The following is a 16118-nucleotide window of genomic DNA, read 5'->3' as shown; positions in this document are numbered from 1 at the left end:
ACTGGGTGAGGTCAGTCTGAGTAAGGTGTGTGGATCTTCCGGAAAGCAAGGAAAGGGGAAAAACCCCGAGAAGCCCAAGGCTTGTTGAACGGGGCGTCAGTCTCCTCTTCATGCCGTCAGAATATTATGTTGAATAATAAAATTCCTTGATACTTCTCAAGAAATAGGATGGATGTAATTGTTTTATTGGTAAAATGTTAAATTTTTATTAATATTTCATTAACAAAATAGTGCCTCTATGATAGGAACATTCAGAGTGGCCATTGTTTTACTTATCTAGTGTTAATTTAAAAGGGATGAAAACATCAAAAATAAGGAGTCTTCTGTTCTATTAATGGTTAAGTACTGGCGGGAGTGTTTGAGCATGTCTGTGAGGAGCTTGGGGAGAGAACATTTAGAATAAGTGTTACAAAAGTTTTATCTAAGCCTTCTGATCTTTTGAATTTGGCTGAAATACATTTTGGTCATTAAAAATGACACATTCTTGTCACAGAAAATTTGAGAAAAGAGTCTATGAAAAGAGTTTGGAAATTCTCAAGGAAGCAAAAAGAAAATAACTTATTTTACCTCCTAGAGCATATTTTGTCTTTTAAAAAACTTAATTAAGCTTATACCCTAGATACAATTTTACATTTCATTTTCGCCGTGAACTATTGTCTTGTTAGTGTTAAAATTTGTACAACTTCAGGATAAACATGGAGAGTTTAATGTTTTAAAATGATAATATGGCAAGATTGTTAACTCAGTAAGGCACAGTGATAGGCTCCCAGGTCGTTGACAGGTTATTTAATGATTATTAGAGGATGAGGTTGCATAGTTAGTAGAAAGGGAATTTTATGAGATAGTGGGTTTATTCAAATGTTAGGCACTTACTAGTTATTACAAATAAAGTTAAGACCACTGGGATTTGGAATGTTTAATATGCTTAAAAAGTGTAGTTTCAATACCATCTTCAATTATGTGGCGTGTGTGTGAAGACCCTGGTCTTATTTTATATCCCATGGCTTTGCACACCTCCTGGTCTTCTCCTTCCGCCCCTGGCTAATCTTTGCATAATAGATCTCAAAGTAGGTTAATTACTTACCTACCACGCACTGTCCATGTGGCCTGTTTCAGCCAGATGTGATCACAACATGTCTCTTATTTGATTCCAGGCTTTGCCCCAGAGACTGAGCCCACCTCCATTTTGTCACTTGCAAGTTTCTTCCTTCCTTCCTGCCTTTAAAATTGTATTTATTCTAGCTCTTCTGAAACTTTCATGGTTTCAGGAGAGATTATTTAAGCATTTGTTTACTTAGCATTAATTCCTTTCCAGAAACTTTCATTTTTCAGATTTAAATAATCAACTTCTGTTCTGATTTTTCTCTTTCGGTAGCTCAATTACAGAAATTTAACGCAGTATTTTATTATATATCCTACAGCGTGGTATGTTAAAAAGAACAGTTGGACAGAAGGGAAATTCTAGTCTAGATTTTGACATTTAGATCTGTATATATGGGAAAGTCTGTTAAAACTTTGAGTTGATTTTTCTCATCTGTAAATTAGAGGGATTGGAGTAGACACTCTTTAATAAATATTCCTTGTATGTTTGTTTCCTTCTAGATCTAAAACTCAGTAGTCTCTGATCTGTTGAGAGTTTATAAATGACATAATTTTGGAAGCTCTAATCATGTTTTAGATAATATAAGGAGCATAGAATTAGACATAGGTAAATATGAGTTATGCCTACTTTCCCAGTTTTTTTAATGTTACAGAATTTATGGAAAATTACAGTCCAAAGTAAATATACTTTTCTTCCTTTAAAAGCATTTAGTGGAGGTTAGTGATACCACCATTTTATTCATTAATAGGCTAATCCACATAGCTCTTTACTAATTTTTGGCATTTTTTCCTTTGCCAATACCATTAAAAAAAGATTTGAATTGGTTACCTTTTTTAACATTCCGCGTTTATTTCCCTAGCTGTGAGTATGACCTTGGACAAACTGCTTCTCTGTGCCACGTTCTCCTTATCTGTAGATGGGGATAGAATAGTACCTAGTTTGGTAGGGCGGTAGGATGGTACGTGGCCTACTGTAATCTGTAGCCTTGGCAGTTATTACAGTCATGCACCATGTCCCGATATTTTGGTCAATGATGGACTGCGTATACAACAGTGGTCCCATAAGATTATAATAGAGCTGGAAAGTTCCTGTCGCCTAGTGACGTATTCATTGTAACACTGTAGGTTTTCAGTAATAGCGAGGGGTGTTCATGGTGCGTTATCTGCTTACAAGCAAGTCTGTGATGAAGAAAAAGAAACAAACCAAGCAAACCGCCATGGACATATTTCTGAAAAGAGTGACGCCTTCTCAAGAAAAGCCTCAGGCAGGTCCTTCAGGAGGTGTCCCAGAAGAGGCGTTGTTATCACAGGAGATGACAGCTCCACGCATGTTACTGCCTTCGAAGACCTTCCAGTGGGACAAGATGTGGAGGGGGAAGACACTGATAGTGATGATCCTGACCCTGTGGAGGCCTAGGCTAATGTGTGTTTGTGTCTCAGTTTTAGTTTTTTAAAAACTGAAAAAAAAAAAGTTTAAAAATAGAAAAAGCTTATAGAATAAGGATATCAAGAAAGACTTTTTCTACAGCTGTACGATATGTTTGTGTTTTAAGCTGTTATCACGAGAGTCGAAAAGTGAAAAAAGTGAAAATGTTTATAAAGTAAAAGAGTTACAGTAAGCTAAGATGAATTTATTACTGAAGAAAGAAAAATATTTTTTAATAAATTCAGCGTAGCCTAAGTGCACGGTGTTTATAGAGTCTACAGCAGCGTACAGCAATGCCCTAGGTCTGCACGCTCACTCACCACTCGCTCACTGACCAGAGCGCCTTCCAGTCCTGCAGCTCCATTCATGGTAAATGTCCTGGACAGGTGTACTGTTTTTTATCTTTTATACTTTGTTTTTACTGTCCCTTTTCTATGTTTAAATACCGAAACTCTTAGCACAGTGTTACAGTTGCCTACAGTACTCAGTGCAGGAACGTGCTGTGCAGGTTTGTAGCCTCGGAGCAAGGGGCTGTACCGTGTAGCCTGGGTGTGTAGTAGGCCACGCCGTCTAGGTTTGTGTAAGCACACTCTGTGGTGTTCACATGACGCCGAGGCCGTCTAACGACTCTTTTCTCAGAACGGATCCCTGTTGTTAAATGACGCACAACTGTGTTACCTTCTCAAGTGACCTCCTCCCCTTGGTGTGGTAGGAAGGGCTCACTGGCACTACTGATTACCGTTAGCTCAGCAGACACTAGTAGCCAGAATTGAAATTGGCTTTATGAAATGCAGTTAGTTCATTTTCATCCTAAGAAGCATTAGTTTATTAGTAGTATATACCTCTGAGTAGGCACCAACTTATTTTGAAGTTAAGTGTATTGGGTTATAATATTATAAACTAACAATGTAGATGACCTTCTCTGTTTCGAATAGTTTGTAGAAAGAGATTTCATTCCTTTTGTCAGGGAATAAAATGGTCTAGGTTGTGACATTCTCAAACATGTTTAGAAGTTTAGATAGGTTGGAAATATATTCTTAGAGGAAAAATCTTACCTTATTTTTTTCTACTTAACAAAAAAAAAGCACACTGACTTTTTGTCATTGTTAGAATGAGTTGTGTGTATTAAAATCAGCTTCAGGCCTTATTTCCTTTCAACTTTGCCTGTTGTTTACTGGGGCTGTATTATTGCACTTAATTCCCTTCTACTTCTGTCCTTTACTGGAAGAACATCTCTTGTTGGCCTGCAGTGCAGTTACGCAACCTGCTTTTGTCTGAAACCTCTTCTCTCTCATCACATGGGCTGGAAGAGGATTGTTTAAGTATCTGTGAAGTACTTTAAGGTGTTGGAAGAAGAGGGAAGCTGCTAGCTATTGTGAAGAGTTACAGGTTGCTGAATTGAAAACTCTCTGAGACTCAGTATTGTGGAAAATACCTATTTCTAAGTTTCATCATTTAAAATCTTATGCACAGAATTTGTACTAGAAGATGAGACAGACAGTTTATATACATAATTTGTTTTGGAAGGAAAACTATTAAGTCTTTGACTACTTTTACAAAAGTACACAATCAAGAAGAATTTTATGATAGTGTAAAGTACAAGATATTTATTTATTTAACATATGCTTTCTCTCTCTTTTTTTTTTATTTTGGTGAGGAAGATTGGCCCTGAGCTAACACCTGTTGACAGTCTTGCCCTTTTTTCTCCCCAAAGCCCCAGTACCTAGTTGTATATCCTACTTGTAGGTCAGTCTAGTTCTTTGTGGGATGCTGCCACAGCATGGCCTGATGAGCGGTGTGTAGGTCCGCGCACAGGATCCGAACTGACAAACCCAGGACCACAACTGAGAAACCCAGGACCAGTGAAGCCGAGTGCACAAAGTTAACCAGTCGGCCACAAGGCCAGCCCCAAGTACGAGATATTTAATACCAAACATGATTGTGTGAGGTGCTGTAGCTCTTCATAATCCTGTATGTTCTCTGGCTTAGGCTTTTCTGTTGCTTCTTGCTAAGAAAGACCATTAGCTTTTTCTAAAAATTGTGTAGTGTCTACAGAGTGATGTATAAGCTTGCTTAGAATCTCCATCTGTAGTAATCCACATGTCTAAAGCTACATGCCACTAAAAATTTATTTCCAATTTAAAACTAGAAGTGGATGTTTATTTCAGTGATAACTAACAGATGTTCTTATTGAAACGCTTCATAGGTGTGGGAACCATCTGTGCATTTCCTGCTTGTGAATAATGGTTTAAATCATATATCTTTTAATGGAGTTAGACTATTCTTGTCTTTGATTTTATTTTAGTGACCTGATTAGCCTTCTGCCTAATAGTGAGTAAGTATTTTTCATGGGAGGAGGGGGAGGATTTATTTCTTTTAAGCTAAAATGACTGTTTTTTTCTTGTGAAGAGTGGCTTTTCTTCAGTAAGTACTTTCAGGAATTATTAATGGAGACCTGCATTGTATTGGGGTGTATGTGGGTTCTGAGAAGACAGAGATGACTGGTAAGCTCTGGTCTCGCAGAGCTTGCCATGTAGTGTGCCCTGAATGGGTATAGTTGTGCTGAGAAAGTAATCCTTTTGGCCCCTTGGCAGCCTGGAAGAATCTGGATTGACCAGAGACCCTTACCAGTCACATCCAGGTGAGAACAGTCTTGTCTGTATATTCCTGTGGGCTGTATAGATACTGTTTTTTGTGTGTGCCATGATGAGAAAAAGGTTGGGAAGGAGGATAGATGTATAAAACAAATGAGTGTGATGAGATGATTTTCCTATTAATGTAAGTAATGGTAAATATACGTGAAAGAGGAAGTGGTTATTTTTCTCTGGGAGAGAGAAGAGGGCTTTAGGGAAAAAGCTTCCTGGAAGAGATTTGAACTTTGTGAGATGAAGTCATTTATTGTGTGGACGTGAAGAGATGGGATTCCGGATGTGAGCAAAGGTGTAGAGTCGTGGGATAATGTGCTGCTTTTAGGTTCTGTGAAGGTGGCTTGGCATGCAAGGGGTCTTGGGAGAAATAAGATTGGAGAGGAGGCAGGGGTCAGATCAAGAAGTACCAAGAGAGTTTACTAACTGTTGACTCTCATTAAAATATGTATTTAGCCTGAGGAGATCAAAGTTCTGAGGAAAGTTATGGGGATAAAGAAACAATGGAATTGATAAAAATATGTTGGTAAATTTCCTTATGTTGTTAAAAAGTTACTTTTTTTTTTTTTTAAAAAAAAGATAAAATGAAAATAACAAGATGGTGTGCGGTGAAGGACTATTCAGTGGGTAGTTAAAACCTATTAAAGGTCTTATCCCTCCAGAACCTCCAATATTAGAAAATTTAAAGTATATATACACGTTAAAAATTAAGGATAAAATATACACCCATACAAGAAATGAATGTTCTTGCTTTGAAATCAGCAGAAATTTAAGCTTTGTTACTAAAACTCTGAGGGCAGGAAAATAGGAAAAACAAGATGCAAACAAACTACAAAACAAAACAGAAAACCAAAATAAAGTTGAAGAACAAAGCTCTGTTTCAATAATTACAATAAATCTAAATGGAATAAATTTATATTATATTAAAGGAACTATCAGATTGGATAAAAAACAAAATACTGCTTAACATGAAACCTACCTAAAACAAAATGGCAGTGTATATAACAATAACACAATACAGTTATCACACTTAAGAAAGGTAACAGTATGTAGATTGCTTTTTGAGATATTTCAAAATCACGTAGTCCTTATCTTTTTTGGCTAGTCTCCTGCTTTTTCTCATATCTGTTATCCTGAAGGTCCATTTAGACCTAGGAAAGCTCAGGTAATATTATCCTCGCTTTCACAGATTGGAAAAACAAGTTTCAAGTCATCCTCACATAAACTAGGGATGAGGTCCAGATTTCTTGACTCCCAAATCCATGACAATATCTAAGACAAGCCAACATACAGCAGCTTTCGTGGTTGAGATAAAATTGTTTTTCCTTCCTTTTAAAACAAGAGTTTAGGAATTTTTTCTCCCTAACTTCTACGCTTTCTGTGTGTGTGTAGCTTTGAGTCCTTCTTCATTTACTGGTTATTTGTACTTGGATAGATCACTTACCTGATTTCAGCTATGAAATGGAGTAATAACGTCTCCATTAAATGAAATGAGAGAATTAATGTGAAATAAGATGATACATGTGAAAGTCCTTGTACTGTAAATGGAAATTAACATCATTATTATATGATCATTATTGGTAGGACTATTTGTCCTCATAGGGAAAGGATAGAAGAAGGCACCTTAAGTTGCTGTGGACTGTGGGAGACAACACGGCTCACAAGTTGCCTTTGATAGCGTGTAGTCATTTCAGCTTGATGATGGGTGTTTCAGTGATCCTGGTCTTTGGATGCTCGGGTAATCGATGAAGCAAAGTTTTAGATTACTCTTTTAAAAAGATCTTTTTAATATATTATGAGTTTATAGTGCATAGAGCATTTTCTTTTCTTCTAATAAGGTATCTTGTTTCTCTTATTGACGTACAGTTGTTTGCCAAGTTGTTTGTGCTTTGATGGGGCAGTTAACTTCTGATGTCAGCAAACTTCCAGTAATTCCCTTCTAGTAAAGTTTTTTTTTTTAAAGGTCTCAAATTACAGTATTACTCACTACAGAAATTGTGTTAATTTCTACAGTATTGGTCTACCTGGGTTTTTCAGGGATCTCTGAAAAGAGAACTGTTGTAATTCTTTCAAATTAGGACCCTAGAAAGAGCCCATCTACGTACAAGTAAAGTAAGCGGTGGAGAAGGTCCTAGGCGAGGAGGGGATAAATTAAAAGCCTGCGTTTATTGGGATGGGAAATATGTTTATAATACGAGATCCCATAGGCAGAAACATTTCTTCTGCCTTGCACGTGATTATCTCGGTGTAAAAGTCTTTGAAGCTTATCTTTTTTCCAGAATATTGTTCCACAGTTTTTTGTGTGTTTTTTTTTGCTGATATCGGAAAGATTCCCTGGTGTTTAATGTGCTTTATGAAGATACTCACGTGCAGGATGATGAAGGTAGTACCTTGGGGCTGGGAGTTGGTGCTTTGAAGTTTCCATGAGGAAGATGTCTTGAAATAACAGAGGAAGGGTGTTCTTGTTTCTACGAAACAGGGCGTGATGTTTAGAAGGTCTCAGACTTTTGGCCTTGAATGATGACGCTTTGGTTCATCTAGGAACAGGCAAGGAGTAGAAATCAAGTGTTTTCACTATTTATTATTTGATGGACGTAAGAATGTAGCACCGATGATTTCCTCAGACTGATGGAAATCAGGGTTATTTCAAGGTGAACAAAAGTTAGAACTATTTTGAAATGTCGAAGGCTGAAAACTGGATATAATTGATCAAAACCAAAAACACTGTGCTTTGATTCTGCCAGGCAAATTTATTACTTTTGTTGTCGTTGTTTGCATATGTACTTCTTCAGAAAGTTCGCATTTTTTTTCCTAGTTCCTCTAGTTTACTAGTTAGTTTGTTTGTACTGCATTTTTCTTAATTTGAGGCGGTTTACATCTCCCTCCCAGAGAAGCCGGCTTCACAGAGACCTGAGTGTGACCACGCCTGGTTAAAGCGCTGCCTTGACTGACTTTGACCTTCAGTTTAGCAAATAGCTGAAAGGAAGCGACTTTCAACGGCTTATTATTTTTTCCCTATAAAAATCACGCCTTAGCCTGTCATCTGCACTTGCATATTTGCACCATTGTCTCCTTGTTTGGACACATTATCTGTTGACCTTTTTAACTAAAAAGATACGAGTGAAGTCTGTTGCCTTCTTTGTGCTCTCTGTTTGTAGTTTGTTTTATAATTTTTGTTCTTACAGACTGGGTGGTTGTCTTTGCTCAGGTTACTTTCATTCCGAGCGTCTGTGGCCCTGCTCTTTGGGGCGTTTCTACTTCCTTGTGTACTTAAAGCCTCATTTGTGTTTGTTGAGTCCCCCCCAGTTGTTATTGGCTTTAATTCCCTGCCATCTTTGCTTTTCGCTTCTGGAACCGGCTTGTAGTTATTAGACCATTTCCATGCTAAGAGCCTGGCTTTATTGTGATGTTCTTGCCATTTTTTTATTAACGATGACTTGGGTCATCTTAGCAGACTTTGTAAAGTTGTGTGTGACTTCTGTAATTTTCAGCTTTCCCACGGAATTTGTATAGAGATCTAACATTTAATGAGTGACTGCTTACTAGGTAGTTACTATTGGAATCTCAGAAATAAAGGTGTGGGAGGGTTTGGATATGGGTAAATTTATAGATGATAAATCTAGAATATATTATTAAAGAGAGCTAGGATATTTGGGTACATTTTTGGTTGACATCAAAGTTAACAAGTCCCTAGGTAAATGTTGCTTGGTACTGTACCTGGGAGAAGGCTGGACTGAATAGGTGTGGCCCAGTTGAGAAGTGGAATTTAATGACAGAACATTTGTAAAACCCCCAGAATTACATGCCGGGTAAACATGGTGTGGTTGGTAAATATCTTATTATCCTTCTGTCCTTTTTTGCAAACAAGCTATGTTTAATAATTATTGACTCTGAACTATAATGATGTGGTCACTTTTAGAAATGGAATAATAGATAATGCCAATAGTAGATATAATAGATATTTGTAATTTAGGAATTAATGAATGGTTTTGAACTATCAAAATGAGGAATTTAAAAGTGAATTAAATCACTCAGATTTAACACAAGTTAGAGAGTAATATGACATTTGATTATCTAGGAAATAGTAGTTTCTTTTAATTCCACATTTTTAAAAAGTTAAAAAATAAACCATTTATTCTCTTAAAAAGTACAAAATTGTGTGAAGTAAAAAAATCCATCTCTTTCAAAGAGAAGGGGGCAGTGCTTTCCAAAAGCTCGTTGCTTGTGTGAGTGTGTGTGTGTCTGGCTAGACGTCGCCTGTGCATACGCAGATGTCTGGGTGTGTGTGTGTGTGAGTGTGAGTGAGTGATTTTTCCATCCCACACTGAATCTACAGATTTATTTGCAACTTTCTCTTTTACTTAATGTATAATGGACATTTTTCTTTGTGATTATGTTGCTCATTCTAGGTCAAAACTGCTCATTTTAATTCTCTTTTATCTTCAATGTCTATCATATTAGAAAGGTTTGGTTATGTAATACTGTTGGCACATTTTCATTTTCCAGCATTTTATTAGGGGTTCAGAATAGAATTTTAACTGCTTTTATAAGTGTTTTTTTTTTAAAGATTTTATTTTTTCCTTTTTCTCCCCAGAGCCCCCCAGTACACTGTTGTATATTCTTCGTTGTGGGTCCTTCTAGTTGTGGTATGTGGGACGCTGCCTCAGCGTGGTTTGATGAGTAGTGCCATGTCCACGCCCAGGATTCGAACCAACGAAACACTGGGCCCCCTGCAGCAGAGTGCACGAACTTAACCACTTGGCCACGGGACCAGCCCCATATAAGTTTTTTATTTTAAAGAAATACTATAAAAACATTTAGAGAGAATGTAGATTAATTCTTTATTTCATGTGTAAAGCTATATAGATGTAAATTTTCTTACATATGCAGAATATTTTCATAATTGTACTCCCCAAGTTATAAATTTAGTCAAGCTAAGTTTTAAAATAAAATTTAACTTTTTTCATGTCTAAACATAATTTTGTCGTATTACAAGTGAATAAGTACATGCCAGGGCTGGCCCAGAGAGTTTGCACGCTCTGCTTTGGTGGCCTGGGGTTGGTTTGTTTGGATCCCGGTTGGGGACCTACACACCACTCATCAAGCCATGCTGTGGTGGCATCCCACATAAAAGAACTGGAAGGACTTACAGCTAGGATGTACTGGGGCTTTGGAGAGCAAAAAAAAAAAAACAGAGGAAGATTGGCAACAGATGTTAGCTCAGGGCCAATCTTTCTCAAAACAAAAAGGGTAACGTGGGGTTCTAATGAAAATTCTTGCACCTGAACTAATTAATAAGACTTACTAATCACTAATGCTTGACAAAGTAGTTTTTCTTTTATTTTCCACTTTCAGTATGTTCATTTTGAAGTCGTATACTTAATACTCTTGTTATTAAAGCAACTTCAAATCCTTAACCATATGATTCAGAAAACTAGATGAACTAATCAGATAGAGTCATTTTAACTTTCAAATTTTAGGGATACTAGAGTGCATTTATTTCTATTTGTAATGTTTAAAATGAACCAAAAATTTGCATGTGTACTAGTGTCCTATTTATGCTATTACAAATTACCATAGATTTATTGGTTTAAAGTAGCATGAATTTATTATCCTACAGTTCTGGAGGCCGGGAGTTTGGAGGGGGTCTTGCTGAGCTAAAATGAAGGTGTTGGTAGAGCTGCCTTCCTTTCTGGACGCTCCTGGTGAGGGTCTGTGTCCTACATCCAGAGGCTGCCTCCATTCCTTGGCTGGTGGCCCCTCGTCCATTTCACAAAGCCAGCAGCGGCTGGTCAGCCTTTCTCACATCGCCTCCCTCAGGCACTCGCTCTTCTTGCTCCCTCTTTCACTTACAAGGACTCTTGTGACTACCTTGGGCCCATCTAGATGATCCAGGATAACCTCCCATCTCAAGGTCAGTTGATTAGCGACCTTCATTCTCCCCATGATGTAACCTAACATATTCTCAGGTTCCAACGGACGATTAGCATGTGGTCATTTTGAGGGAGTTGTTATTTTTCTGCTACCACAGTGTGTATACAGTGTTCACTTTAAAAAATAAGGCAGCATTCTGTTAAATGTAGAAAGTTGGTTCCTGATGTGCTTGTAATAAATTTCGGGCTGTGCTGAAGGGTTGGAACGAGAGGATTAGTAAACATATACGTTTTGCGCTAAGTGGATGTTCGTAGGTGGTTATTATCTGTTTTAAGTGTAGGAGTAGCAAAATGTGAATTTTTACTTTGAGTACTGTTGGCATACCTCCAGTCTAAGCCGGAGAAACGTAAAGACACAGTGGGGCACTGAGGAAAACTATCTGCCTGTACTTCTACAACTTTGGATGAGTTAGTAAATATAGGCTATGTAGCATGAAAGGTCATGAAAATGGATACTATATGGCCTTGCTCCACAGGGAATATGTAGAATATATTTTAGGACTTTAAGATAGATCAAAACCTTTTATATTTATAATAATTCAAATGACAGCTGGCTTTCATGAAAAGATAATCTTTGAGGTTCAGAGAAAAGATTTTCAGAACAGACTCTGTGCCTCCTCAGGGAGAGAGGGTAGGGAAGGGTACCTGGGATTTTTCTTATGCAAAGTGGAAACATACAGAGATTCTTGTAGGATGTGAGAGAGATTTTTAACGTTTAAAGATAATATTAGAAGAAATTCTAATTTCAGGATTGCCAAAGCTCACAAGATTTTTGTTGTGCAGTTATTAAATGACTACCATAATTAATTTGATATTGCAGTAAACTAAGAGAAATAGGTTGAAACGAAAAATTGGACATTTAGGGACTTTATTTTCTCGTTTTGCTCATGAGTCTGGAGGAAAATGAAGAGAGCAGGAGAGATTAAGAAAAGAAGAGACATGTTAAGAGAAAAAAGAAGAACCAGGAAATATATACGTCTAATACTATGTGAGGTGAACTGACAGAACTTTCTGCTGGCAGACATGTCTCACAAGAAATACTAAAGGAGGTTGATCAGGCTGAAAGCAAGTGACTTCAGACAGTAATTCACGTCCACGTGAGCAAAAGCAGAGGACCCATGACTGTAATTGTTTCACTGCAAGGGACACTATAAATGCATTTTTTTCCTCCTTTCTTCTCTTAACTGACTTAAAAAGTAGCTGGGTAAAGTAATACGTATGTGTGTAAAGTATTGCTGGGCCTGCTTCATGTGGGAGGCCTGCCACAGCGTGGCCTAAAGTGGTGCTAGGTCCGCACCTGAGATCTGAACCTGCGAACCCCGGGCCCCCGGAGTGGAGTGCGGGAACTTAACCCCTGCACCGCTGGGCTGGCCCCTAAATCTCCCCTTTTATAAGGAAAGCAGTCAGATTGGTTTAGGGCGCACCTAGTGACCTCATTTTAACGTGATTACTTCTCTAAAGACCTTGTTTCTAAGGAGGCTTAGAGCTACTGGGAGTTAAGACTTCGGTATGTCTTTTTTGGGGCACACAGTTCAGCCCATAACTGCTGGGTTAAGGGAGCATTGCCATCTGAAGTCCTTTCAGAGACAAGGTGGGGAACTCAAGAACTGTGCTTTTTAAAGGGGAGCAGCAATTGGATAGTTTAGGTATCTTTTAAGCTAACTAGATTAACTCCCTCTAACCCTGTTTATAAGCCAGCATTGGAGCTCTACACTGCTGGAATTTATACTTGATTTTGCATTAATCTATTAATGGCTGACATTTTCTGGAAGTGGGTGTAGTTAACTAATTGCTTGATTTTTCTCCTCTTCATAACTACTCAGTCCCCTTCCAACCCCCAGCCTTGCACAGCTGTGTAGTATTTTCTTTTAGTTACATGGATACCTAATAAGAGATTTTTTTGTTTTACTGATTATAAAAGGAATAAATGTTTGTGATGGACAGAAATGTGTAAACCATTAATCAGTTTCTAGTAATTGATAAGATGTTTGTGTATGTTCTCCTGGTCTTTTTCATACATGATTTTCTCCTTTTTTTTGGTTTTTGTGAGGAAGATTGGCCCTGAGCTAACATCTGTGCCCATCTTCCTCTATATTATGTGGAGTTCTGCCACAGCATGGCCTGACAAGTGGTACTAGGTCTGTACCTGTGATCCAAACCTGCAAACCCTGGGCCACCGAAGTGGAGTGTGTGAACTTAACCACTCCACCGTTAGGCTGGTCCCATATGTGATTTTTACAGCAAAATTTGGATTATTAAATATTCTTTTAACTGTCCTGTGGGTAATTAACTTATTAATGCTAATGCTCTCAAATCAGACATTTTTTATTTTTTTTGCAACATGTTGGAGACCAAGGCATATTTGTTTTCATTGTTTCTCATTTTCTTTTTTGACAGCAAAAGTTTGGTGTTAACAGCTTTAAAGAGTTTTGGAGTTAATGGGGACCTTAGGACAGCTAGCCCTTTATGGTGACAAGTAAGTACTGCAGGGGAACTAAATCTGAGATATTTCACAGTGATGAGCAGATTCTAAATGAAGCCCTTCAACATAATAATTTAGATTGAAGTTATGTGGGAGCTGGTTTACATCATTGTTAATTTGTTCTTCCTTCTGAAAAGCTACCAAACTGGAATAACAAGCATTGGAAGAAAATGGTTGTGCAGGAAATCTTCAACTAACAGATTGATTTCCACAGAGCCTTTTAAAGTCAGTTGACCGCAGCTCATTATTCGTTTTCCCATAGGAACAATGTATGAATTCAGTTCCTTAGCTAAACGGACAAGGTGTGTTTTAGCACTGCTGGTTCCTACTGTTCACACAGCCTTCTGTAGATGGTGACTATAGTTTTAGCACTGATTGCTACTGTGGTTACTGTAGTTCAACGTTACGGCAGCTGGTTTGTTCATAGGGGCTACATGGAGAAAAGCGTGGCTCCGAATTTCATGTCTTTTGCCACCTGGCATCCCTCGAGAAGACAACTCCCTGGGAACTATCTTACACTCTTACAGTTATTTGAGGAGAACCTGACGTTTGAGGAGGAAGAGAAATAGGTGTCATGAAGAGTGCGAGCTCTGTATTTGACACACGCCTGTGTTCAGTTTTCCCCCTGCCATTTATTAGTTAGAACTGTGGGCAAATTACCTTCACCTCTTGGGTTTATTTCATCTATAAAATGGGTCAAAAATAATATGTGTGAAGTTTAGTAGTATTACTGTGTGCTGGATGTTAGTCTAAGCCCTTTACACATATTAACTCATGTGTTTGCCATAAGAACTCTATGAGGTTGGAACTGCAGTTATCTTCTCTGGATAAGAAAACTGAGGCACAAGTAGCTTAAGGAATTTTCCTAATGTCATATGGTCATTAAATTGGTGGAGCTGGGATTTGAATCCCTAAAGACTTTGTTTATAACTATCATACTCAACTGCTTGTCCAAAACTACTGCTTAATGATGATCGGGAGGGGTGAATAAGATAGCATGTGTTAAGTATGTAGTTCAGGAAATGTCAGTTCCCTTCTTCAGCTCTTTGGGTGTCTGCTGGGAACCGTGTATTTTCGTGGCTCACTGTGTACTCATAATCACAGATCATGGATTTGCTGTATCAGTGAAGTTTTGATAACATAGGACCTTTCTTGATTTGTCTGCACCTTACCTTCTTCCTGCAGGCGAAAATCTCCAGTCAAAATTTAGGGCAGTTTCAAGGTGAGTGGAAAGGGGAAGGGAAAATCTTGGGGAGAGATGTGACCAGCACTGTGGCACTGTCACGTGGTGTCAGAAATAGTGACTGCAAACCCCCCATGCCTCAGAGCGCTTCTCCCCTCTGGGTATTGAGAGCCTTGTCTTTGTAGTCTTACTTAGACTTATCTCATCTCTTCTTTAATTTAGGTTCTAATGAAAAAATTTAACCTTTAGATTGAAAGTCATAGACATATTTCATGAAGGAACTGAATTCTAAGGAATGATTAAGTAGGCAGGCCCTAGATGAATCATCCAAAACTGAGGACACGCTTCTATGTAACAACTCCATTTTCTCCCCCAGGAAAAGTCGTGGTAATTTTCTGATAGCATCTAATATTTAGCCCATATTCCAGTTGCCCCAGTTGTTTTAAAAATGTCTTCTATGGTCTTTTATTTTTTGAACAGCAGTCTAATCGAGATTCATGCTTTACATTTGGTGTTATGTGGCTGTAGTCTTAAATCTGGAAGAGTCTCTCAGGTTCTTTTTTCTCTATGACGCTGACTTTGAACAGACAAGACAGGTCGTCTCATATAATAATGACCCTTTCTGGATTTGTCTGAAGGTTTCTTTGTGGTGTCTTTTAGTTTGCTCCTCTATGCCTTGTATTTCCTCTAAAGTAGAAATTCGGTCTTAAGGTGTGATTAGGCTGAGGTTGAACATTTTTTGACAAGAATACTTGATATGTGATGTTACGTATTTCATATTGCAGCCTGTCATGTGGAGCAGGATGCCAGTTGTGTCATTAGCAGTGAGGCTGTTTGATATCTCGATTAAAGTGGAAATCACCAGATCTTTCCCTTAGAAGTGAAATATTTCACTTTGCACTTACGAAGTAATCTGAGGTATTCGCCACTCTGCCCATATCCTGTTCCCCAATGCATCCAGTGATGTAAGCAGTTTCAGTTGTTTCTTTGGGTTTTGCAAAGTGATGTTTTTCTAATTCTGTTATTCTTTCTGTTGTTATTAGCAAGCGTTTCTCTGTAAGGAATTTTGTCTCATTAGCTGGAGCTGAAGTATAATTCCTCCTGGGAGGCAGAGTAAATGCTGTGTCTTCGGTGATCGGTGTTTCGTTAGGGAGTCAGCGCGGCGCCCCCACTGCTGCGAGCGGCCTTTGCTCCTCTGTGTTTGGCCTCTCTTTCCCCCCTGAGTATCGTGATGGGTTTTTATTTATTGTGTTATATAATGAGTAACAGTTGGTTTGATAGTTACAGTCATTTTTGATGCTCAAATTATCCTAGATTTGGCTGTTGAGAGCCCCTCACTGGGTGCTAC

General features: G+C 38.2%; 1 protein-coding gene across 5 annotated transcripts in view; it reads left to right on the top strand.

The window, feature by feature from the left end:
- Positions 1 to 16118, top strand: part of USP12 (ubiquitin specific peptidase 12) — an 85837-nt gene that overhangs the window by 3919 nt on the left and 65800 nt on the right. The window contains exon 2 of one of the 5 annotated variants that reach the window (XM_070240182.1): positions 13503 to 13581. The exons of the other annotated variants lie outside the window; for them this stretch is intronic. The gene's annotated coding sequence lies outside the window, so the exon portion shown is untranslated. The remainder of the gene's footprint in view (positions 1 to 13502; positions 13582 to 16118) is intronic. 5 annotated transcript variants of the gene reach the window in all.

Source organism: Equus caballus, chromosome 17, assembly GCF_041296265.1.
Source record: "Equus caballus isolate H_3958 breed thoroughbred chromosome 17, TB-T2T, whole genome shotgun sequence".
Lineage (NCBI taxonomy): Eukaryota > Metazoa > Chordata > Mammalia > Perissodactyla > Equidae > Equus > Equus caballus.
The sequence above is the reverse complement of the archived record's forward strand: the minus strand, read 5'-3'. Positions and strand labels throughout refer to the sequence as shown.